This window comes from Ambystoma mexicanum, chromosome 4q (genome assembly GCF_040938575.1).
Source record: "Ambystoma mexicanum isolate Mex_15411 chromosome 4q, UKY_AmexF1_1, whole genome shotgun sequence".
Taxonomy (NCBI): domain Eukaryota; kingdom Metazoa; phylum Chordata; class Amphibia; order Caudata; family Ambystomatidae; genus Ambystoma; species Ambystoma mexicanum.
Window position 1 is genome coordinate 819,129,849 of NC_090928.1, and position 24,026 is coordinate 819,153,874.

The following is a 24,026-nucleotide window of genomic DNA, read 5'->3' on the forward strand; positions in this document are numbered from 1 at the left end:
ATTAACAAAATGGGGGTGTTCTGAGGACGCTGTCCATATTGTTCGCTGGCAAGTTGAAAGTGTTCTAAGAACACTCGTGGTGTCCGCTAAATGTTCGTAAATTAACAAAATGGGGGTGTCCAGAGGAGGCTGTCCGTATTGTTCTCTGGCAAGTTGAATGTGTTCTAAGAACACTTGCGGTGTCCTGAAATGTTCGTAAATTAACAAAATGGGGGTGTTCTGAGGACACTGTCCGTATTGTTCGCTGGCAAGTTGAAAGTGTTCTAAGAACACTCGTGGTGTCCGTTTACTGTTCGTAAATTAACAAAATGGGAGTGTTCTGAGGACGCTGTCCGTATTGTTATTCGGCAAGTTGAATGTTTTCTAAGAACACTCGCGGTGTCCTGAAATGTTCGTAAATAAACAAAATGGGGGTGTTCTGAGGACGCTGTCCGTATTGTTCGCTGGCAAGTAGAAAGTATTCTAAGAACACTCGTGGTGTCCGTTAAATGACGTAAATTAACAAACTCGGGGTGTTCTGAGGACGCTGTCCGTATTGTTCTTTTGCAAGTTTAATGTTTTGTAAGAACACTCGCGGTGTCCTGAAATGTTCGTAAATAAACAAAATGGGGGTGTCCTGAGGACGGTGTCCGTATTGTTCGGTGGCAAGTTGAATGTGTTCTAAGAACACTTGCGGTGTCCTGAAATATTTGTAAATTAACAAAATGGGGGTGTCCTGAGGATGGTGTCCGTATTGTTCGGTGGCAAGTTGAATGTGTTCTAAGATCACTCGTGGTGTCCGCTAAATGTTCGTAAATTAACAAAATGGGGGTGTCCTGAGGACGCTGTCTGTATTGTTCTCTGGCAAGTTGAATGTTTTCTAAGAACACTTGCGGTGTCCTGAAATGTTCGTAAATTAACAAAATGGGGGTGTTCTGAGGACGCTGTCCATATTGTTCGCTGGCAAGTTGAAAGTGTTCTAAGAACACTCGTGGTGTCCGCTAAATGTTCGTAAATTAACAAAATGGGGGTGTCCAGAGGAGGCTGTCCGTATTGTTCTCTGGCAAGTTGAATGTGTTCTAAGAACACTTGCGGTGTCCTGAAATGTTCGTAAATTAACAAAATGGGGGTGTTCTGAGGACACTGTCCGTATTGTTCGCTGGCAAGTTGAAAGTGTTCTAAGAACACTCGTGGTGTCCGTTTACTGTTCGTAAATTAACAAAATGGGAGTGTTCTGAGGACGCTGTCCGTATTGTTATTCGGCAAGTTGAATGTTTTCTAAGAACACTCGCGGTGTCCTGAAATGTTCGTAAATAAACAAAATGGGGTTGTCCTGAGGATGGTGTCTGTATTGTTCGGTGGCAAGTTGAATGTGTTCTAAGATCACTCGTGGTGTCCGCTAAATGTTCGTAAATAAACAAAATGGGGTGTCCTGAGGACGGTGTCCGTATTGTTCGGTGGCAAGTTGAATGTGTTCTAAGAACACTCGCGGTGTCCTGAAATATTTGTAAATTAACAAAATGGGTGTGTCCTGAGGATGGTGTCCGTATTGTTCGGTGGCAAGTTGAATGTGTTCTAAGATCACTCGTGGTGTCCGCTAAATGTTCGTAAATTAACAAAATGGGGGTGTCCTGAGGACGCTGTCTGTATTGTTCTCTGGCAAGTTGAATGTGTTCTAAGAACACTTGCGGTGTCCTGAAATGTTCGTAAATTAACAAAATGGGGGTGTTCTGAGGACGCTGTCCATATTGTTCGCTGGCAAGTTGAAAGTGTTCTAAGGACACTCGTGGTGTCCGCTAAATGTTCGTAAATTAACAAAATGGGGGTGTTCTGAGGACACTGTCCGTATTGTTCGCTGGCAAGTTGAAAGTGTTCTAAGAACACTCGTGGTGTCCGTTTACTGTTCGTAAATTAACAAAATGGTGGTGTTCTGAGGATGCTGTCCGTATTGTTATTCGGCAAGTTGAATGTTTTCTAAGAACACTCGCGGTGTCCTGAAATGTTTGTAAATAAACAAAATGGGGGTGTCCTGAGGATGGTGTCTGTATTGTTCGGTGGCAAGTTGAATGTGTTCTAAGATCACTCGTGGTGTCCGCTAAATGTTCTTAAATTAACAAAATGGGGGTATCCTGAGGACGCTGTCCGTATTGTTCTCTGGCAAGTTGAATGTTTTCTAAGAACACTTGCGGTGTCCTGAAATGTTCGTAAATTAACAAAATGGGGGTGTTCTGAGGACACTGTCCGTATTGTTCGCTGGCAAGTTGAAAGCGTTCTAAGAACACTTGTGGTGTCCGTTTACTGTTCGTAAATTAACAAAATGGGAGTGTTCTGAGGACGCTGTCCGTATTGTTATTCGGCAAGTTGAATGTTTTCTAAGAACACTCGCGGTGTCCTGAAATGTTCGTAAATAAACAAAATGGGGGTGTTCTGAGGACGCTGTCCGTATTGTTCGCTGGCAAGTTGAAAGTATTCTAAGAACACTCGTGGTGTCCGTTAAATGACGTAAATTAACAAACTGGGGGTGTTCTGAGGACGCTGTCCGTATTGTTCTTTGGCAAGTTGAATGTTTTCTAAGAACACTCGCGGTGTCCTGAAATGTTCGTAAATAAACAAAATGGGGGTGTCCTGAGGACGGTGTCCGTATTGTTCGGTGGCAAGTTGAATGTGTTCTAAGAACACTCGCGGTGTCCGCTAAATGTTCGTAAATTAACAAAATGGGGGTATTCCGAGGACGCTGTTCGTATTGTTCTCTGGCAAGTTGAATGTTTTCTAAGAACACTCGTGGTGTCCGCTAAATGTTCGTAAATTAACAAAATGGGGGTGTCCTGAGGAGGCTGTCCGTATTGTTCTCTGGCAACTTGAATGTGTTCTAAGAACACTTGCGGTGTCCTGAAATGTTCGTAAATTAACAAAATGGGGGTGTTCTGAGGACACTGTCCGTATTGTTCGCTGGCAAGTTAAAAGTGTTCTAAGAAAACTTGTGGTGTGAGTTAAATGTTCGTAAATTAACAAAATGGGGCTGTTCTGAGGACACTGTCCGTATTGTTCTTCGGCAAGTTGAATGTTTTCTAAGAACACTCGCGGTGTCCTGAAATGTTCGTAAATAAACAAAATGGGGGTGTCCTGAGGATGGTGTCTGTATTGTTCGGTGGCAAGTTGAATGTGTTCTAAGATCACTCGTGGTGTCCGCTAAATGTTTGTAAATTAACAAAACGGGGGTGTCCTGAGGACGCTGTCCGTATTGTTCGCTGGCAAGTTGAATGTGTTCTAAGAACACTTGCGGTGTCCTGAAATGTTCGAAAATTAAGAAAATGGGGGTGTTCTGAGGACACTGTCCGTATTGTTCGCTGGCAAGTTGAAAGTGTTCTAAGAACACACGTGGTGTCCGTTAAATGTTCGTAAATTAACAAAATGGGGGTGTTCTGAGGATGCTGTCCGTATTGTTCTTTGGCAAGTTGAATTTGTTCTAAGAACACTCGCAGTGTCCTGAAATGTTTGTAAATAAACAAAATGGGGGTGTCCTGAGGATGGTGTCTGTATTGTTCGGTGGCAAGTTGAATGTGTTCTAAGATCACTCGTGGGTTCCGCTAAATGTTCGTAAATTAACAAAATGGGGGTGTCTTGAGGACGCTGTCCGTATAGTTCTCTGGCAAGTTGAATGTGTTCTAAGAACACTTGCGGTGTCCTGAAATGTTCGTAAATTAACAAAATGGGGGTGTTCTGAGGACACTGTCCGTATTGTTCGCTGGCAAGTTGAAAGTGTTTCTAAGAACACTCGTGGTGTCCGTTTACTGTTCGTAAATTAACAAAATGGTGGTGTTCTGAGGACGCTGTCCGTATTGTTATTCGGCAAGTTGAATGTTTTCTAAGAACACTCGCGGTGTCCTGAAATGTTCGTAAATAAACAAAATGGGGGTGTCCTGAGGATGGTGTCTGTATTGTTCGGTGGCAAGTTGAATGTGTTCTAAGATCACTCGTGGTGTCCGCTAAATGTTCTTAAATTAACAAAATGGGGGTATCCTGAGGACGCTGTCCGTATTGTTCTCTGGCAAGTTGAATGTTTTCTAAGAACACTTGCGGTGTCCTGAAATGTTCGTAAATTAACAAAATGGGGGTGTTCTGAGGACACTGTCCGTATTGTTCGCTGGCAAGTTGAAAGCGTTCTAAGAACACTTGTGGTGTCCGTTTACTGTTCGTAAATTAACAAAATGGGAGTGTTCTGAGGACGCTGTCCGTATTGTTATTCGGCAAGTTGAATGTTTTCTAAGAACACTCGCGGTGTCCTGAAATGTTCGTAAATTAACAAAATGGGGGTGTTCTGAGGAAGCTGTCTGTATTGTTCTCTGGCAAGTTTAATGTGTTCTAAGAACACTTGCGGTGTCCTGAAATGTTCGTAAATTAACAAAATGGGGGTGTTCTGAGGACACTGTCCGTATTGTTCGCTGGCAAGTTAAAAGTGTTCTAAGAAAACTTGTGGTGTGAGTTAAATGTTCGTAAATTAACAAAATGGGGCTGTTCTGAGGACGCTGTCCGTATTGTTCTTCGGCAAGTTGAATGTTTTCTAAGAACACTCGCGGTGTCCTGAAATGTTCGTAAATAAACAAAATGGGGGTGTCCTGAGGATGGTGTCTGTATTGTTCGGTGGCAAGTTGAATGTGTTCTAAGATCACTCGTGGTGTCCGCTAAATGTTTGTAAATTAACAAAACGGGGGTGTCCTGAGGACGCTGTCCGTATTGTTCGCTGGCAAGTTGAATGTGTTCTAAGAACACTTGCGGTGTCCTGAAATGTTCGAAAATTAAGAAAATGGGGGTGTTCTGAGGACACTGTCCGTATTGTTCGCTGGCAAGTTGAAAGTGTTCTAAGAACACACGTGGTGTTCGTTAAATGTTCGTAAATTAACAAAATGGGGGTGTTCTGAGGATGCTGTCCGTATTGTTCTTTGGCAAGTTGAATTTGTTCTAAGAACACTCGCAGTGTCCTGAAATGTTTGTAAATAAACAAAATGGGGGTGTCCTGAGGATGGTGTCTGTATTGTTCGGTGGCAAGTTGAATGTGTTCTAAGATCACTCGTGGGTTCCGCTAAATGTTCGTAAATTAACAAAATGGGGGTGTCCTGAGGACGCTGTCTGTATTGTTCTCTGGCAAGTTGAATGTGTTCTAAGAACACTTGCAGTGTCCTGAAATGTTCGTAAATTAACAAAATGGGGGTGTTCTGAGGACGCTGTCCATATTGTTCGCTTGCAAGTTGAAAGTGTTCTAAGAACACTCGTGGTGTCCGCTAAATGTTCGTAAATTAACAAAATGGGGTGTCCTGAGGATGCTGTCCGTATTGTTCTCTGGCAAGTTGAATGTGTTCTAAGAACACTTGCGGTGTCCTGAAATGTTCGTAAATTAACAAAATGGGGGTGTTCTGAGGACACTGTCCGTATTGTTCGCTGGCAAGTTGAAAGTGTTCTAAGAACACTCGTGGTGTCCGTTTACTGTTCGTAAATTAACAAAATGGGGGTGTTCTGAGGACGCTGTCCGTATTGTTATTCGGCAAGTTGAATGTTTTCTAAGAACACTCGCTGTGTCCTGAAATGTTCGTAAATAAACAAAATGGGGGTGTCCTGAGGATGGTGTCTGTATTGTTCGGTGGCAAGTTGAATGTGCTCTAAGTTCACTCGTGGTGTCCGCTAAATGTTCGTAAATTAACAAAATGGGGGTGTCCTGAGGACGCTGTCCGTATTGTTCTCTGGCAAGTTGAATGTGTTCTAAGAACACTTGCGGTGTCCTGAAATGTTCGTAAATTAACAAAATGGGGGTGTCCTGAGGACGCTGTCTGTATTGTTCTCTGGCAAGTTGAATGTGTTCTAAGAACACTCGTGGTGTCCGTTTACTGTTCGTAAATTAACAAAATGGGGGTGTCCTGAGGACGGTGTCCGTATTGTTCGGTGGCAAGTTGAATGTGTTCTAAGAACACTCGTGGTGTCCGTTAAATGTTCGTAAATTAAGAAAATGGGGGTGTTCTGAGGACGCTGTCCGTATTGTTCTTCGGCAAGTTGAATGTTTTCTAAGAACACTCGCGGTGTCCTGAAATGTTCGTAAATAAACAAAATGGGGGTGTCCTGAGAACGGTGTCCGTATTGTTCGGTGGCAAGTTGAAAGTATTCTAAGAACACTCGTGGTGTCCGTTAAATGACGTAAATTAACAAACTGGGGGTGTTCTGAGGACGCTGTCCGTATTGTTCTTTGGCAAGTTGAATGTTTTCTAAGAACACTCGCGGTGTCCTGAAATGTTCGTAAATAAACAAAATGGGGGTGTCCTGAGGACGGTGTCCGTATTGTTCGGTGGCAAGTTGAATGTGTTCTAAGAACACTCGCGGTGTCCGCTAAATGTTCGTAAATTAACAAAATGGGGGTATTCCGAGGACGCTGTTCGTATTGTTCTTTGGCAAGTTGAATGTGTTCTAAGCACACTCGTGGTGACCGCTAAATGTTCGTAAATTAACAAAATGGGGGTGTCCTGAGGAGGCTGTCCGTATTGTTCTCTGGCAAGTTGAATGTGTTCTAAGAACACTCGCGGTGTCCTGAAATGTTCGTAAATAAACAAAATGGGGGTGTTCTGAGGACGCTGTCCGTATTGTTCGCTGGCAAGTTGAAAGTATTCTAAGAACACTCGTGGTGTCCGTTAAATGACGTAAATTAACAAACTGGGGTGTTCTGAGGACGCTGTCCGTATTGTTCTTTGGCAAGTTGAATGTTTTCTAAGAACACTTGCGGTGTCCTGAAATGTTCGTAAATAAACAAAATGGGGGTGTCCTGAGGACGGTGTCCGTATTGTTCGGTGGCAAGTTGAATGTGTTCTAAGAACACTCGCGGTGTCCGCTAAATGTTCGTAAATTAACAAAATGGGGGTATTCCGAGGACGCTGTTCGTATTGTTCTCTGGCAAGTTGAATGTGTTCTAAGATCACTCGTGGGTTCCGCTAAATGTTCGTAAATTAACAAAATGGGGTGTCTTGAGGACGCTGTCCGTATAGTTCTCTGGCAAGTTGAATGTGTTCCAAGAACACTTGCGGTGTCCTGAAATGTTCGTAAATTAACAAAATGGGGGTGTTCTGAAGACGCTGTCCGTATTGTTCGCTGGCAAGTTGAAAGTATTCTAAGAACACTCTTGGTGTCCGTTAAATATTGAAAATTAACAAACTGGGGGTGTTCTGAGGACGCTGTCCGTATTGGTCTTTGGCAAGTTGAATGTTTTCTAAGAACACTCGCGGTGTCCTGAAATGTTCGTAAATAAACAAAATGGGGGTGTCCTGAGGACGGTGTCCGTATTGTTCGGTGGCAAGTTGAATGTGTTCTAAGAACACTCGCGGTGTCCGCTTAATGTTCGTAAATTAACAAAATTGGGGTGTTCTGAGGACGCTGTCCGTATTGTTATTCGGCAAGTTGAATGTTTTCTAAGAACACTCGGGGTGTCCGCTTAATGTTCGTAAATTAACAAAATGGGGGTATTCCGAGGATGCTGTCCGTATTGTTCTTTGGCAAGTTGAATGTGTTCTAAGAACACTCGCGGTGTCCTGAAATGTTTGTAAATAAACAAAATGGGGGTGTCCTGAGGATGGTGTCCGTATTGTTCGGTGGCAAGTTGAATGTGTTCTAAGATCACTCGTGGTGTCCGCTAAATGTTCGTAAATTAACAAAATGGGGGTGTCCTGAGGACGCTGTCTGTATTGTTCTCTGGCAAGTTGAATGTGTTCTAAGAACACTTGCGGTGTCCTGAAATGTTCGTAAATTAACAAAATGGGGGTGTTCTGAGGACGCTGTCCATATTGTTCGCTGGCAAGTTGAAAGTGTTCTAAGAACACTCGTGGTGTCCGCTAAATGTTCGTAAATTAACAAAATGGGGGTGTCCAGAGGAGGCTGTCCGTATTGTTCTCTGGCAAGTTGAATGTGTTCTAAGAACACTTGCGGTGTCCTGAAATGTTCGTAAATTAACAAAATGGGGGTGTTCTGAGGACACTGTCCGTATTGTTCGCTGGCAAGTTGAAAGTGTTCTAAGAACACTCGTGGTGTCCGTTTACTGTTCGTAAATTAACAAAATGGGAGTGTTCTGAGGACGCTGTCCGTATTGTTATTCGGCAAGTTGAATGTTTTCTAAGAACACTCGCGGTGTCCTGAAATGTTCGTAAATAAACAAAATGGGGGTGTCCTGAGGATGGTGTCTGTATTGTTCGGTGGCAAGTTGAATGTGTTCTAAGATCACTCGTGGTGTCCGCTAAATGTTCTTAAATTAACAAAATGGGGGTATCCTGAGGACGCTGTCCGTATTGTTCTCTGGCATGTTGAATGTGTTCTAAGAACACTTGCGGTGTCCTGAAATGTTCGTAAATTAACAAAATGGGGGTGTTCTGAGGACGCTGTCCGTAATGTTCGCTGGCAAGTTGAAAGTATTCTAAGAACACTCGTGGTGTCCGTTAAATGACGTAAATAAACAAACTGGGGGTGTTCTGAGGACGCTGTCCGTATTGTTATTCGGCAAGTTGAATGTGTTCTAAGAACACTTGCAGTATCCTGAAATGTTCGTAAATTAACAAAATGGGGGTGTTCTGAGGACACTGTCCGTATTGTTCGCTGGCAAGTTGAAAGTGTTCTAAGAACACTCGTGGTGTCCGTTTACTGTTCGTAAATTAACAAAATGGGAGTGTTCTGAGGACGCTGTCCGTATTGTTATTCGGCAAGTTGAATGTTTTCTAAGAACACTCGCGGTGTCCTGAAATGTTCGTAAATAAACAAAATGGGGGTGTTCTGAGGACGCTGTCCGTATTGTTCGCTGGCAAGTAGAAAGTATTCTAAGAACACTCGTGGTGTCCGTTAAATGACGTAAATTAACAAACTCGGGGTGTTCTGAGGACGCTGTCCGTATTGTTCTTTTGCAAGTTTAATGTTTTGTAAGAACACTCGCGGTGTCCTGAAATGTTCGTAAATAAACAAAATGGGGGTGTCCTGAGGACGGTGTCCGTATTGTTCAGTGGCAAGTTGAATGTGTTCTAAGAACACTTGCGGTGTCCTGAAATATTTGTAAATTAACAAAATGGGGGTGTCCTGAGGATGGTGTCCGTATTGTTCGGTGGCAAGTTGAATGTGTTCTAAGATCACTCGTGGTGTCCGCTAAATGTTCGTAAATTAACAAAATGGGGGTGTCCTGAGGACGCTGTCTGTATTGTTCTCTGGCAAGTTGAATGTTTTCTAAGAACACTCGTGGTGTCCGCTAAATGTTCGTAAATTAACAAAATGGGGGTATTCCGAGGACGCTGTCCGTATTGTTCTCTGGCAAGTTGAATGTTTTCTAAGAACACTTGTGGTGTCCGCTAAATGTTCGTAAATTAACAAAATGGGGGTGTCCTGAGGAGGCTGTCCGTATTGTTCTCTGGCAACTTGAATGTGTTCTAAGAACACTTGCGGTGTCCTGAAATGTTTGTAAATTAACAAAATGGGGGTGTTCTGAGGACACTGTCCGTATTGTTCGCTGGCAAGTTAAAAGTGTTCTAAGAAAACTTGTGGTGTGAGTTAAATGTTCGTAAATTAACAAAATGGGGCTGTTCTGAGGACGCTGTCCGTATTGTTCTTCGGCAAGTTGAATGTTTTCTAAGAACACTCGCGGTGTCCTGAAATGTTCGTAAATAAACAAAATGGGGGTGTCCTGAGGATGGTGTCTGTATTGTTCGGTGGCAAGTTGAATGTGTTCTAAGATCACTCGTGGTGTCCGCTAAATGTTTGTAAATTAACAAAAAGGGGGTGTCCTGAGGACGCTGTCCGTATTGTTCGCTGGCAAGTTGAATGTGTTCTAAGAACACTTGCGGTGTCCTGAAATGTTCGAAAATTAAGAAAATGGGGGTGTTCTGAGGACACTGTCCGTATTGTTCGCTGGCAAGTTGAAAGTGTTCTAAGAACACACGTGGTGTCCGTTAAATGTTCGTAAATTAACAAAATGGGGGTGTTCTGAGGATGCTGTCCATATTGTTCTTTGGCAAGTTGAATTTGTTCTAAGAACACTCGCAGTGTCCTGAAATGTTTGTAAATAAACAAAATGGGGGTGTCCTGAGGATGGTGTCTGTATTGTTCGGTGGCAAGTTGAATGTGTTCTAAGATCACTCGTGGGTTCCGCTAAATGTTCGTAAATTAACAAAATGGGGGTGTCTTGAGGACGCTGTCCGTATAGTTCTCTGGCAAGTTGAATGTGTTCTAAGAACACTTGCGGTGTCCTGAAATGTTCGTAAATTAACAAAATGGGGGTGTTCTGAAGACGCTGTCCGTATTGTTCGCTGGCAAGTTGAAAGTATTCTAAGAACACTCTTGGTGTCCGTTAAATATTGAAAATTAACAAACTGGGGGTGTTCTGAGGACGCTGTCCGTATTGGTCTTTGGCAAGTTGAATGTTTTCTAAGAACACTCGCGGTGTCCTGAAATGTTCGTAAATAAACAAAATGGGGGTGTCCTGAGGACGGTGTCCGTATTGTTCGGTGGCAAGTTGAATGTGTTCTAAGAACACTCGCGGTGTCCGCTTAATGTTCGTAAATTAACAAAATTGGGGTGTTCTGAGGACGCTGTCCGTATTGTTATTCGGCAAGTTGAATGTTTTCTAAGAACACTCGCGGTGTCCTGAAATGTTCGTAAATAAACAAAATGGGGCTGTTCTGAGGACGCTGTCCGTATTGTTCGCTGGCAAGTTGAAAGTATTCTAAGAACACTCTTGGTGTCCGTTAAATATTGTAAATTAACAAACTGGGGGTGTTCTGAGGACGCTGTCCGTATTGTTCTTTGGCAAGTTGAATGTTTTCTAAGAACACTCGCGGTGTCCTGAAATGTTCGTAAATAAACAAAATGGGGGTGTCCTGAGGACGGTGTCCGTATTGTTCGGTGGTAAGTTGAATGTGTTCTAAGAACACTCGCGGTGTCCGCTTAATGTTCGTAAATTAACAAAATGGGGGTATTCCGAGGATGCTGTCCGTATTGTTCTTTGGCAAGTTGAATGTGTTCTAAGAACCCTCGCGGTGTCCTGAAATGTTTGTAAATAAACAAAATGGGGGTGTCCTGAGGATGGTGTCCGTATTGTTCGGTGGCAAGTTGAATGTGTTCTAAGATCACTCGTGGTGTCCGCTAAATGTTCGTAAATTAACAAAATGGGGGTGTCCTGAGGACGCTGTCTGTATTGTTCTCTGGCAAGTTGAATGTGTTCTAAGAACACTTGCGGTGTCCTGAAATGTTCGTAAATTAACAAAATGGGGGTGTTCTGAGGACGCTGTCCATATTGTTCGCTGGCAAGTTGAAAGTGTTCTAAGAACACTCGTGGTGTCCGCTAAATGTTCGTAAATTAACAAAATGGGGGTGTCCTGAGGAGGCTGTCCGTATTGTTCTCTGGCAAGTTGAATGTGTTCTAAGAACACTTGCGGTGTCCTGAAATGTTCGTAAATTAACAAAATGGGGGTGTTCTGAGGACACTGTCCGTATTGTTCGCTGGCAAGTTGAAAGTGTTCTAAGAACACTCGTGGTGTCCGTTTACTGTTCGTAAATTAACAAAATGGGAGTGTTCTGAGGACGCTGTCCGTATTGTTATTCGGCAAGTTGAATGTTTTCTAAGAACACTCGCGGTGTCCTGAAATGTTCGTAAATAAACAAAATGGGGTTGTCCTGAGGATGGTGTCTGTATTGTTCGGTGGCAAGTTGAATGTGTTCTAAGATCACTCGTGGTGTCCGCTAAATGTTCTTAAATTAACAAAATGGGGGTATCCTGAGGACGCTGTCCGTATTGTTCTCTGGCAAGTTGAATGTGTTCTAAGAACACTTGCGGTGTCCTGAAATGTTCGTAAATTAACAAAATGGGGGTGTTCTGAGGACGCTGTCCGTATTGTTCGCTGGCAAGTTGAAAGTATTCTAAGAACACTCGTGGTGTCCGTTAAATGACGTAAATAAACAAATTGGGGGTGTTCTGAGGACGCTGTCCGTATTGTTATTCGGCAAGTTGAATGTGTTCTAAGAACACTTGCAGTATCCTGAAATGTTCGTAAATTAACAAAATGGGGGTGTTCTGAGGACACTGTCCGTATTCTTCGCTGGCAAGTTGAAAGTGTTCTAAGAACACTCGTGGTGTCCGTTTACTGTTCGTAAATTAACAAAATGGGAGTGTTCTGAGGACGCTGTCCGTATTGTTATTCGGCAAGTTGAATGTTTTCTAAGAACACTCGCGGTGTCCTGAAATGTTCGTAAATAAACAAAATGGGGGTGTTCTGAGGACGCTGTCCGTATTGTTCGCTGGCAAGTAGAAAGTATTCTAAGAACACTCGTGGTGTCCGTTAAATGACGTAAATTAACAAACTGGGGGTGTTCTGAGGACGCTGTCCGTATTGTTCTTTGGCAAGTTTAATGTTTTGTAAGAACACTCGCGGTGTCCTGAAATGTTCGTAAATAAACAAAATGGGGTGTCCTGAGGACGGTGTCCGTATTGTTCGGTGGCAAGTTGAATGTGTTCTAAGAACACTCGCGGTGTCCTGAAATATTTGTAAATTAACAAAATGGGTGTGTCCTGAGGATGGTGTCCGTATTTTTCGGTGGCAAGTTGAATGTGTTCTAAGATCACTCGTGGTGTCCGCTAAATGTTCGTAAATTAACAAAATGGGGGTGTCCTGAGGACGCTGTCTGTATTGTTCTCTGGCAAGTTGAATGTGTTCTAAGAACACTTGCGGTGTCCTGAAATGTTCGTAAATTAACAAAATGGGGGTGTTCTGAGGACGCTGTCCATATTGTTCGCTGGCAAGTTGAAAGTGTTCTAAGGACACTCGTGGTGTCCGCTAAATGTTCGTAAATTAACAAAATGGGGGTGTTCTGAGGACACTGTCCGTATTGTTCGCTGGCAAGTTGAAAGTGTTCTAAGAACACTCGTGGTGTCCGTTTACTGTTCGTAAATTAACAAAATGGTGGTGTTCTGAGGACGCTGTCCGTATTGTTATTCGGCAAGTTGAATGTTTTCTAAGAACACTCGCGGTGTCCTGAAATGTTTGTAAATAAACAAAATGGGGGTGTCCTGAGGATGGTGTCTGTATTGTTCGGTGGCAAGTTGAATGTGTTCTAAGATCACTCGTGGTGTCCGCTAAATGTTCTTAAATTAACAAAATGGGGGTATCCTGAGGACGCTGTCCGTATTGTTCTCTGGCAAGTTGAATGTTTTCTAAGAACACTTGCGGTGTCCTGAAATGTTCGTAAATTAACAAAATGGGGGTGTTCTGAGGACACTGTCCGTATTGTTCGCTGGCAAGTTGAAAGCGTTCTAAGAACACTTGTGGTGTCCGTTTACTGTTCGTAAATTAACAAAATGGGAGTGTTCTGAGGACGCTGTCCGTATTGTTATTCGGCAAGTTGAATGTTTTCTAAGAACACTCGCGGTGTCCTGAAATGTTCGTAAATAAACAAAATGGGGGTGTTCTGAGGACGCTGTCCGTATTGTTCGCTGGCAAGTTGAAAGTATTCTAAGAACACTCGTGGTGTCCGTTAAATGACGTAAATTAACAAACTGGGGGTGTTCTGAGGACGCTGTCCGTATTGTTCTTTGGCAAGTTGAATGTTTTCTAAGAACACTCGCGGTGTCCTGAAATGTTCGTAAATAAACAAAATGGGGGTGTCCTGAGGACGGTGTCCGTATTGTTCGGTGGCAAGTTGAATGTGTTCTAAGAACACTCGCGGTGTCCGCTAAATGTTCGTAAATTAACAAAATGGGGGTATTCCGAGGACGCTGTTCGTATTGTTCTCTGGCAAGTTGAATGTTTTCTAAGAACACTCGTGGTGTCCGCTAAATGTTCGTAAATTAACAAAATGGGGGTGTCCTGAGGAGGCTGTCCGTATTGTTCTCTGGCAACTTGAATGTGTTCTAAGAACACTTGCGGTGTCCTGAAATGTTCGTAAATTAACAAAATGGGGGTGTTCTGAGGACACTGTCCGTATTGTTCGCTGGCAAGTTAAAAGTGTTCTAAGAAAACTTGTGGTGTGAGTTAAATGTTCGTAAATTAACAAAATGGGGCTGTTCTGAGGACACTGTCCGTATTGTTCTTCGGCAAGTTGAATGTTTTCTAAGAACACTCGCGGTGTCCTGAAATGTTCGTAAATAAACAAAATGGGGGTGTCCTGAGGATGGTGTCTGTATTGTTCGGTGGCAAGTTGAATGTGTTCTAAGATCACTCGTGGTGTCCGCTAAATGTTTGTAAATTAACAAAACGGGGGTGTCCTGAGGACGCTGTCTGTATTGTTCGCTGGCAAGTTGAATGTGTTCTAAGAACACTTGCGGTGTCCTGAAATGTTCGAAAATTAAGAAAATGGGGGTGTTCTGAGGACACTGTCCGTATTGTTCGCTGGCAAGTTGAAAGTGTTCTAAGAACACACGTGGTGTCCGTTAAATGTTCGTAAATTAACAAAATGGGGGTGTTCTGAGGATGCTGTCCGTATTGTTCTTTGGCAAGTTGAATTTGTTCTAAGAACACTCGCAGTGTCCTGAAATGTTTGTAAATAAACAAAATGGGGGTGTCCTGAGGATGGTGTCTGTATTGTTCGGTGGCAAGTTGAATGTGTTCTAAGATCACTCGTGGGTTCCGCTAAATGTTCGTAAATTAACAAAATGGGGGTGTCTTGAGGACGCTGTCCGTATAGTTCTCTGGCAAGTTGAATGTGTTCTAAGAACACTTGCGGTGTCCTGAAATGTTCGTAAATTAACAAAATGGGGGTGTTCTGAGGACACTGTCCGTATTGTTCGCTGGCAAGTTGAAAGTGTTCTAAGAACACTCGTGGTGTCCGTTTACTGTTCGTAAATTAACAAAATGGTGGTGTTCTGAGGACGCTGTCCGTATTGTTATTCGGCAAGTTGAATGTTTTCTAAGAACACTCGCGGTGTCCTGAAATGTTCGTAAATAAACAAAATGGGGGTGTCCTGAGGATGGTGTCTGTATTGTTCGGTGGCAAGTTGAATGTGTTCTAAGATCACTCGTGGTGTCCGCTAAATGTTCTTAAATTAACAAAATGGGGGTATCCTGAGGACGCTGTCCGTATTGTTCTCTGGCAAGTTGAATGTTTTCTAAGAACACTTGCGGTGTCCTGAAATGTTCGTAAATTAACAAAATGGGGGTGTTCTGAGGACACTGTCCGTATTGTTCGCTGGCAAGTTGAAAGCGTTCTAAGAACACTTGTGGTGTCCGTTTACTGTTCGTAAATTAACAAAATGGGAGTGTTCTGAGGACGCTGTCCGTATTGTTATTCGGCAAGTTGAATGTTTTCTAAGAACACTCGCGGTGTCCTGAAATGTTCGTAAATTAACAAAATGGGGGTGTTCTGAGGAAGCTGTCTGTATTGTTCTCTGGCAAGTTTAATGTGTTCTAAGAACACTTGCGGTGTCCTGAAATGTTCGTAAATTAACAAAATGGGGGTGTCCTGAGGAGGCTGTCCGTATTGTTCTCTGGCAACTTGAATGTGTTCTAAGAACACTTGCGGTGTCCTGAAATGTTCGTAAATTAACAAAATGGGAGTGTTCTGAGGACACTGTCCGTATTGTTCGCTGGCAAGTTAAAAGTGTTCTAAGAAAACTTGTGGTGTGAGTTAAATGTTCGTAAATTAACAAAATGGGGCTGTTCTGAGGACGCTGTCCGTATTGTTCTTCGGCAAGTTGAATGTTTTCTAAGAACACTCGCGGTGTCCTGAAATGTTCGTAAATAAACAAAATGGGGGTGTCCTGAGGATGGTGTCTGTATTGTTCGGTGGCAAGTTGAATGTGTTCTAAGATCACTCGTGGTGTCCGCTAAATGTTTGTAAATTAACAAAACGGGGGTGTCCTGAGGACGCTGTCCGTATTGTTCGCTGGCAAGTTGAATGTGTTCTAAGAACACTTGCGGTGTCCTGAAATGTTCGAAAATTAAGAAAATGGGGGTGTTCTGAGGACACTGTCCGTATTGTTCGCTGGCAAGTTGAAAGTGTTCTAAGAACACACGTGGTGTTCGTTAAATGTTCGTAAATTAACAAAATGGGGGTGTTCTGAGGATGCTGTCCGTATTGTTCTTTGGCAAGTTGAATTTGTTCTAAGAACACTCGCAGTGTCCTGAAATGTTTGTAAATAAACAAAATGGGGGTGTCCTGAGGATGGTGTCTGTATTGTTCGGTGGCAAGTTGAATGTGTTCTAAGATCACTCGTGGGTTCCGCTAAATGTTCGTAAATTAACAAAATGGGGGTGTCCTGAGGACGCTGTCTGTATTGTTCTCTGGCAAGTTGAATGTGTTCTAAGAACACTTGCAGTGTCCTGAAATGTTCGTAAATTAACAAAATGGGGGTGTTCTGAGGACGCTGTCCATATTGTTCGCTTGCAAGTTGAAAGTGTTCTAAGAACACTCGTGGTGTCCGCTAAATGTTCGTAAATTAACAAAATGGGGTGTCCTGAGGATGCTGTCCGTATTGTTCTCTGGCAAGTTGAATGTGTTCTAAGAACACTTGCGGTGTCCTGAAATGTTCGTAAATTAACAAAATGGGGGTGTTCTGAGGACACTGTCCGTATTGTTCGCTGGCAAGTTGAAAGTGTTCTAAGAACACTCGTGGTGTCCGTTTACTGTTCGTAAATTAACAAAATGGGGGTGTTCTGAGGACGCTGTCCGTATTGTTATTCGGCAAGTTGAATGTTTTCTAAGAACACTCGCTGTGTCCTGAAATGTTCGTAAATAAACAAAATGGGGGTGTCCTGAGGATGGTGTCTGTATTGTTCGGTGGCAAGTTGAATGTGCTCTAAGTTCACTCGTGGTGTCCGCTAAATGTTCGTAAATTAACAAAATGGGGGTGTCCTGAGGACGCTGTCCGTATTGTTCTCTGGCAAGTTGAATGTGTTCTAAGAACACTTGCGGTGTCCTGAAATGTTCGTAAATTAACAAAATGGGGGTGTCCTGAGGACGCTGTCTGTATTGTTCTCTGGCAAGTTGAATGTGTTCTAAGAACACTCGTGGTGTCCGTTTACTGTTCGTAAATTAACAAAATGGGGGTGTCCTGAGGACGGTGTCCGTATTGTTCGGTGGCAAGTTGAATGTGTTCTAAGAACACTCGTGGTGTCCGTTAAATGTTCGTAAATTAAGAAAATGGGGGTGTTCTGAGGACGCTGTCCGTATTGTTCTTCGGCAAGTTGAATGTTTTCTAAGAACACTCGCGGTGTCCTGAAATGTTCGTAAATAAACAAAATGGGGGTGTCCTGAGAACGGTGTCCGTATTGTTCGGTGGCAAGTTGAAAGTATTCTAAGAACACTCGTGGTGTCCGTTAAATGACGTAAATTAACAAACTGGGGGTGTTCTGAGGACGCTGTCCGTATTGTTCTTTGGCAAGTTGAATGTTTTCTAAGAACACTCGCGGTGTCCTGAAATGTTCGTAAATAAACAAAATGGGGGTGTCCTGAGGACGGTGTCCGTATTGTTCGGTGGCAAGTTGAATGTGTTCTAAGAACACTCGCGGTGTCCGCTAAATGTTCGTAAATTAACAAAATGGGGGTATTCCGAGGACGCTGTTCGTATTGTTCTTTGGCAAGTTGAATGTGTTCTAAGCACACTCGTGGTGACCGCTAAATGTTCGTAAATTAACAAAATGGGGGTGTCCTGAGGAGGCTGTCCGTATTGTTCTCTGGCAAGTTGAATGTGTTCTAAGAACACTCGCGGTGTCCTGAAATGTTCGTAAATAAACAAAATGGGGGTGTTCTGAGGACGCTGTCCGTATTGTTCGCTGGCAAGTTGAAAGTATTCTAAGAACACTCGTGGTGTCCGTTAAATGACGTAAATTAACAAACTGGGGTGTTCTGAGGACGCTGTCCGTATTGTTCTTTGGCAAGTTGAATGTTTTCTAAGAACACTTGCGGTGTCCTGAAATGTTCGTAAATAAACAAAATGGGGGTGTCCTGAGGACGGTGTCCGTATTGTTCGGTGGCAAGTTGAATGTGTTCTAAGAACACTCGCGGTGTCCGCTAAATGTTCGTAAATTAACAAAATGGGGGTATTCCGAGGACGCTGTTCGTATTGTTCTCTGGCAAGTTGAATGTTTTCTAAGAACACTCGTGGTGTCCGCTAAATGTTCGTAAATTAACAAAATGGGGGTGTCCTGAGGAGGCTGTCCGTATTGTTCTCTGGCAACTTGAATGTGTTCTAAGAACACTTGCGGTGTCCTGAAATGTTCGTAAATTAACAAAATGGGGGTGTTCTGAGGACACTGTCCGTATTGTTCGCTGGCAAGTTAAAAGTGTTCTAAGAAAACTTGTGGTGTGAGTTAAATGTTCGTAAATTAACAAAATGGGGCTGTTCTGAGGACGCTGTCCGTATTGTTCTTCGGCAAGTTGAATGTTTTCTAAGAACACTCGCGGTGTCCTGAAATGTTCGTAAATAAACAAAATGGGGGTGTCCTGAGGATGGTGTCTGTATTGTTCGGTGGCAAGTTGAATGTGTTCTAAGATCACTCGTGGTGTCCGCTAAATGTTTGTAAATTAACAAAACGGGGGTGTCCTGAGGACGCTGTCCGTATTGTTCGCTGGCAAGTTGAATGTGTTCTAAGAACACTCGCGGTGTCCGCTAAATGTTCGTAAATTAACAAAATGGGGGTATTCCGAGGACGCTGTTCGTATTGTTCTCTGGCAAGTTGAATGTTTTCTAAGAACACTCGTGGTGTCCGCTAAATGTTCGTAAATTAACAAAATGGGGGTGTCCTGAGGAGGCTGTCCGTATTGTTCTCTGGCAACTTGAATGTGTTCTAAGAACACTTGCGGTGTCCTGAAATGTTCGTAAATTAACAAAATGGGGGTGTTCTGAGGACACTGTCCGTATTGTTCGCTGGCAAGTTAAAAGTGTTCTAAGAAAACTTGTGGTGTGAGTTAAATGTTCGTAAATTAACAAAATGGGGCTGTTCTGAGGACGCTGTCCGTATTGTTCTTCGGCAAGTTGAATGTTTTCTAAGAACATTCGCGGTGTCCTGAAATGTTCGTAAATAAACAAAATGGGGGTGTCCTGAGGATGGTGTCTGTATTGTTCGGTGGCAAGTTGAATGTGTTCTAAGATCACTCGTGGTGTCCGCTAAATGTTTGTAAATTAACAAAACGGGGGTGTCCTGAGGACGCTGTCCGTATTGTTCGCTGGCAAGTTGAATGTGTTCTAAGAACACTTGCGGTGTCCTGAAATGTTCGAAAATTAAGAAAATGGGGGTGTTCTGAGGACACTGTCCGTATTGTTCGCTGGCAAGTTGAAAGTGTTCTAAGAACACACGTGGTGTCCGTTAAATGTTCGTAAATTAACAAAATGGGGGTGTTCTGAGGATGCTGTCCGTATTGTTCTTTGGCAAGTTGAATTTGTTCTAAGAACACTCGCAGTGTCCTGAAATGTTTGTAAATAAACAAAATGGGGGTGTCCTGAGGATGGTGTCTGTATTGTTCGGTGGCAAGTTGAATGTGTTCTAAGATCACTCGTGGGTTCCGCTAAATGTTCGTAAATTAACAAAATGGGGGTGTCTTGAGGACGCTGTCCGTATAGTTCTCTGGCAAGTTGAATGTGTTCTAAGAACACTTGCGGTGTCCTGAAATGTTCGTAAATTAACAAAATGGGGGTGTTCTGAGGACGCTGTCCGTATTGTTCGCTGGCAAGTTGAAAGTATTCTAAGAACACTTTTGGTGTCCGTTAAATATTGAAAATTAACAAACTGGGGGTGTTCTGAGGACGCTGTCCGTATTGTTCTTTGGCAAGTTGAATGTTTTCTAAGAACACTCGCGGTGTCCTGAAATGTTCGTAAATAAACAAAATGGGGGTGTCCTGAGGACAGTGTCCATATTGTTCGGTGGCAAGTTGAATGTGTTCTAAGAACACTCGCGGTGTCCGCTTAATGTTCGTAAATTAACAAAATGGGGGTATTCCGAGGATGCTGTCCGTATTGTTCTTTGGCAAGTTGAATGTGTTCTAAGAACACTCGCGGTGTCCTGAAATGTTTGTAAATAAACAAAATGGGGGTGTCCTGAGGATGGTGTCCGTATTGTTCGGTGGCAAGTTGAATGTGTTCTAAGATCACTCGTGGTGTCCGCTAAATGTTCGTAAATTAACAAAATGGGGGTGTCCTGAGGACGCTGTCTGTATTGTTCTCTGGCAAGTTGAATGTGTTCTAAGAACACTTGCGGTGTCCTGAAATGTTCGTAAATTAACAAAATGGGGGTGTTCTGAGGACGCTGTCCATATTGTTCGCTGGCAAGTTGAAAGTGTTCTAAGAACACTCGTGGTGTCCGCTAAATGTTCGTAAATTAACAAAATGGGGTGTCCTGAGGATGCTGTCCGTATTGTTCTCTGGCAAGTTGAATGTGTTCTAAGAACACTTGCGGTGTCCTGAAATGTTCGTAAATTAACAAAATGGGGGTGTTCTGAGGACACTGTCCGTATTGTTCGCTGGCAAGTTGAAAGTGTTCTAAGAACACTCGTGGTGTCCGTTTACTGTTCGTAAAATAACAAAATGGGGGTGTTCTGAGGACGCTGTCCGTATTGTTATTCGGCAAGTTGAATGTTTTCTAAGAACACTCGCTGTGTCCTGAAATGTTCGTAAATAAACAAAATGGGGGTGTCCTGAGGATGGTGTCTGTATTGTTCGGTGGCAAGTTGAATGTGCTCTAAGATCACTCGTGGTGTCCGCTAAATGTTCGTAAATTAACAAAATGGGGGTGTCCTGAGGACGCTGTCCGTATTGTTCTCTGGCAAGTTGAATGTGTTCTAAGAACACTTGCGGTGTCCTGAAATGTTCGTAAATTAACAAAATGGGGGTGTTCTGAGGACACTGTCCGTATTGTTCGCTGGCAAGTTGAAAGTGTTCTAAGAACACTCGTGGTATCCGTTTACTGTTCGTAAATTAACAAAATGGGGGTGTTCTGAGGACGCTGTCCGTATTGTTATTCGGCAAGTTGAATGTTTTCTAAGAACACTCGCTGTGTCCTGAAATGTTCGTAAATAAACAAAATGGGGGTGTCCTGAGGATGGTGTCTGTATTGTTCGGTGGCAAGTTGAATGTGCTCTAAGATCACTCGTGGTGTCCGCTAAATGTTCGTAAATTAACAAAATGGGGGTGTCCTGAGGACGCTGTCCGTATTGTTCTCTGGCAAGTTGAATGTGTTCTAAGAACACTTGCGGTGTCCTGAAATGTTCGTAAATTAACAAAATGGGGGTGTTCTGAGGACGCTGCCCGTATTGTTCGCTGGCAAGTTAAAAGTATTCTAAGAACACTCGTGGTGTCCGTTAAATGACGTAAATTAACAAACTGGGGGTGTTCTGAGGACGCTGTCCGTATTGTTCTTTGGCAAGTTGAATGTTTTCTAAGAACACTCGCGGTGTCCTGAAATGTTCTTAAATAAACAAAATGGGGGTGTCCTGAGAACGGTGTCCGTATTGTTCGGTGGCAAGTTGAATGTGTTCTAAGAACACTCGCGGTGTCCGCTAAATGTTCGTAAATTAACAAAATGGGGTATTCCGAGGTCGCTGTTCGTATTGTTCTTTGGCAAGTTGAATGTGTTCTAAGCACACTCGTGGTGACCGCTAAATGTTCGTAAATTAACAAAATGGGGGTGTCCTGAGGAGGCTGTCCGTATTGTTCTCTGGCAAGTTGAATGTGTTCTAAGAACACTTGCGGTGTCCTGAAATGTTCGTAAATTAACAAAATGGGGGTGTTCTGAGGACACTGTCCGTATTGTTCGCTGGCAAGTTGAAAGTGTTCTAAGAACACTCGTGGTGTCCGTTAAATGTTCGTAAATTAAGAAAATGGGGGTGTTCTGAGGACGCTGTCCGTATTGTTCTTTGGCAAGTTGAATGTTTTCTAAGAACACTCGCGGTGTCCTGAAATGTTCGTAAATAAACAAAATGGGGGTGTCCTGAGAACGGTGTCCGTATTGTTCGGTGGCAAGTTGAATGTGTTCTAAGAACACTCGCGGTGTCCGCTAAATGTTCGTAAATTAACAAAATGGGGGTATTCCGAGGACGCTGTTCGTATTGTTCTTTGGCAAGTTGAATGTGTTCTAAGCACACTCGTGGTGACCGCTAAATGTTCGTAAATTAACAAAATGGGGGTGTCTTGAGGACGCTGTCCGTATTGTTCTCTGGCAAGTTGAATGTGTTCTAAGAACACTTGCGGTGTCCTGAAATGTTCGTAAATTAACAAAATGGGGGTGTTCTGAGGACACTGTCCGTATTGTTCGCTGGCAAGTTGAAAGTGTTCTAAGAACACTCGTGGTATCCGTTTACTGTTCGTAAATTAACAAAATGGGGGTGTTCTGAGGACGCTGTCCGTATTGTTATTCGGCAAGTTGAATGTTTTCTAAGAACACTCGCTGTGTCCTGAAATGTTCGTAAATAAACAAAATGGGGGTGTCCTGAGGATGGTGTCTGTATTGTTCGGTGGCAAGTTGAATATGCTCTAAGATCACTCGTGGTGTCCGCTAAATGTTCGTAAATTAACAAAATGGGGGTGTCCTGAGGACGCTGTCCGTATTGTTCTCTGGCAAGTTGAATGTGTTCTAAGAACACTCGTGGTGTCCGTTAAATGTTCGTAAATTAAGAAAATGGGGGTGTTCTGAGGACGCTGTCCGTATTGTTCTTCGGCAAGTTGAATGTTTTCTAAGAACACTTGCGGTGTCCTGAAATGTTCGTAAATAAACAAAATGAGGGTGTCCTTAGAACGGTGTCCGTATTGTTCGGTGGCAAGTTGAATGTGTTCTAAGAACACTCGCGGTGTCCGCTAAATGTTCGTAAATTAACAAAATGGGGGTATTCCGAGGACGCTGTTCGTATTGTTCTTTGGCAAGTTGAATGTGTTCTAAGCACACTCGTGGTGTCCGTTAAATGTTCGTAAATTAACAAAATGGGGGTGTCCTGAGGAGGCTGTCCGTATTGTTCTCTGGCAAGTTGAATGTGTTCTAAGAACACTTGCGGTGTCCTGAAATGTTCGTAAATTAACAAAATGGGGGTGTTCTGAGGACACTGTCCGTATTGTTCGCTGGCAAGTTGAAAGTGTTCTAAGAACACTCGTGGTGTCCGTTAAATGTTCGTAAATTAAGATAATGGGGGTGTTCTGAGGACGCTGTCCGTATTGTTCTTCGGCAAGTTGAATGTTTTCTAAGAACACTCGCGGTGTCCTGAAATGTTCGTAAATTAACAAAATGGGGGTATTCCGAGGACGCTGTTCGTATTGTTCTCTGGCAAGTTGAATGTTTTCTAAGAACACTCGTGGTGTCCGCTAAATGTTCGTAAATTAACAAAATGGGGGTGTCCTGAGGAGGCTGTCCGTATTGTTCTCTGGCAACTTGAATGTGTTCTAAGAACACTTGCGGTGTCCTGAAATGTTCGTAAATTAACAAAATGGGAGTGTTCTGAGGACACTGTCCGTATTGTTCGCTGGCAAGTTAAAAGTGTTCTAAGAAAACTTGTGGTGTGAGTTAAATGTTCGTAAATTAACAAAATGGGGCTGTTCTGAGGACGCTGTCCGTATTGTTCTTCGGCAAGTTGAATGTTTTCTAAGAACACTCGCGGTGTCCTGAAATGTTCGTAAATAAACAAAATGGGGGTGTCCTGAGGATGGTGTCTGTATTGTTCGGTGGCAAGTTGAATGTGTTCTAAGATCACTCAGGGTGTCCGCTAAATGTTTGTAAATTAACAAAACGGGGGTGTCCTGAGGACGCTGTCCGTATTGTTCGCTGGCAAGTTGAATGTGTTCTAAGAACACTTGCGGTGTCCTGAAATGTTCGAAAATTAAGAAAATGGGGGTGTTCTGAGGACGCTGTCCGTATTGTTCGCTGGCAAGTTGAATGTGTTCTAAGAACACTCGCGGTGTCCGCTAAATGTTCGTAAATTAACAAAATGGGGGTATTCCGAGGACGCTGTTCGTATTGTTCTCTGGCAAGTTGAATGTTTTCTAAGAACACTCGTGGTGTCCGCTAAATGTTCGTAAATTAACAAAATGGGGGTGTCCTGAGGAGGCTGTCCGTATTGTTCTCTGGCAACTTGAATGTGT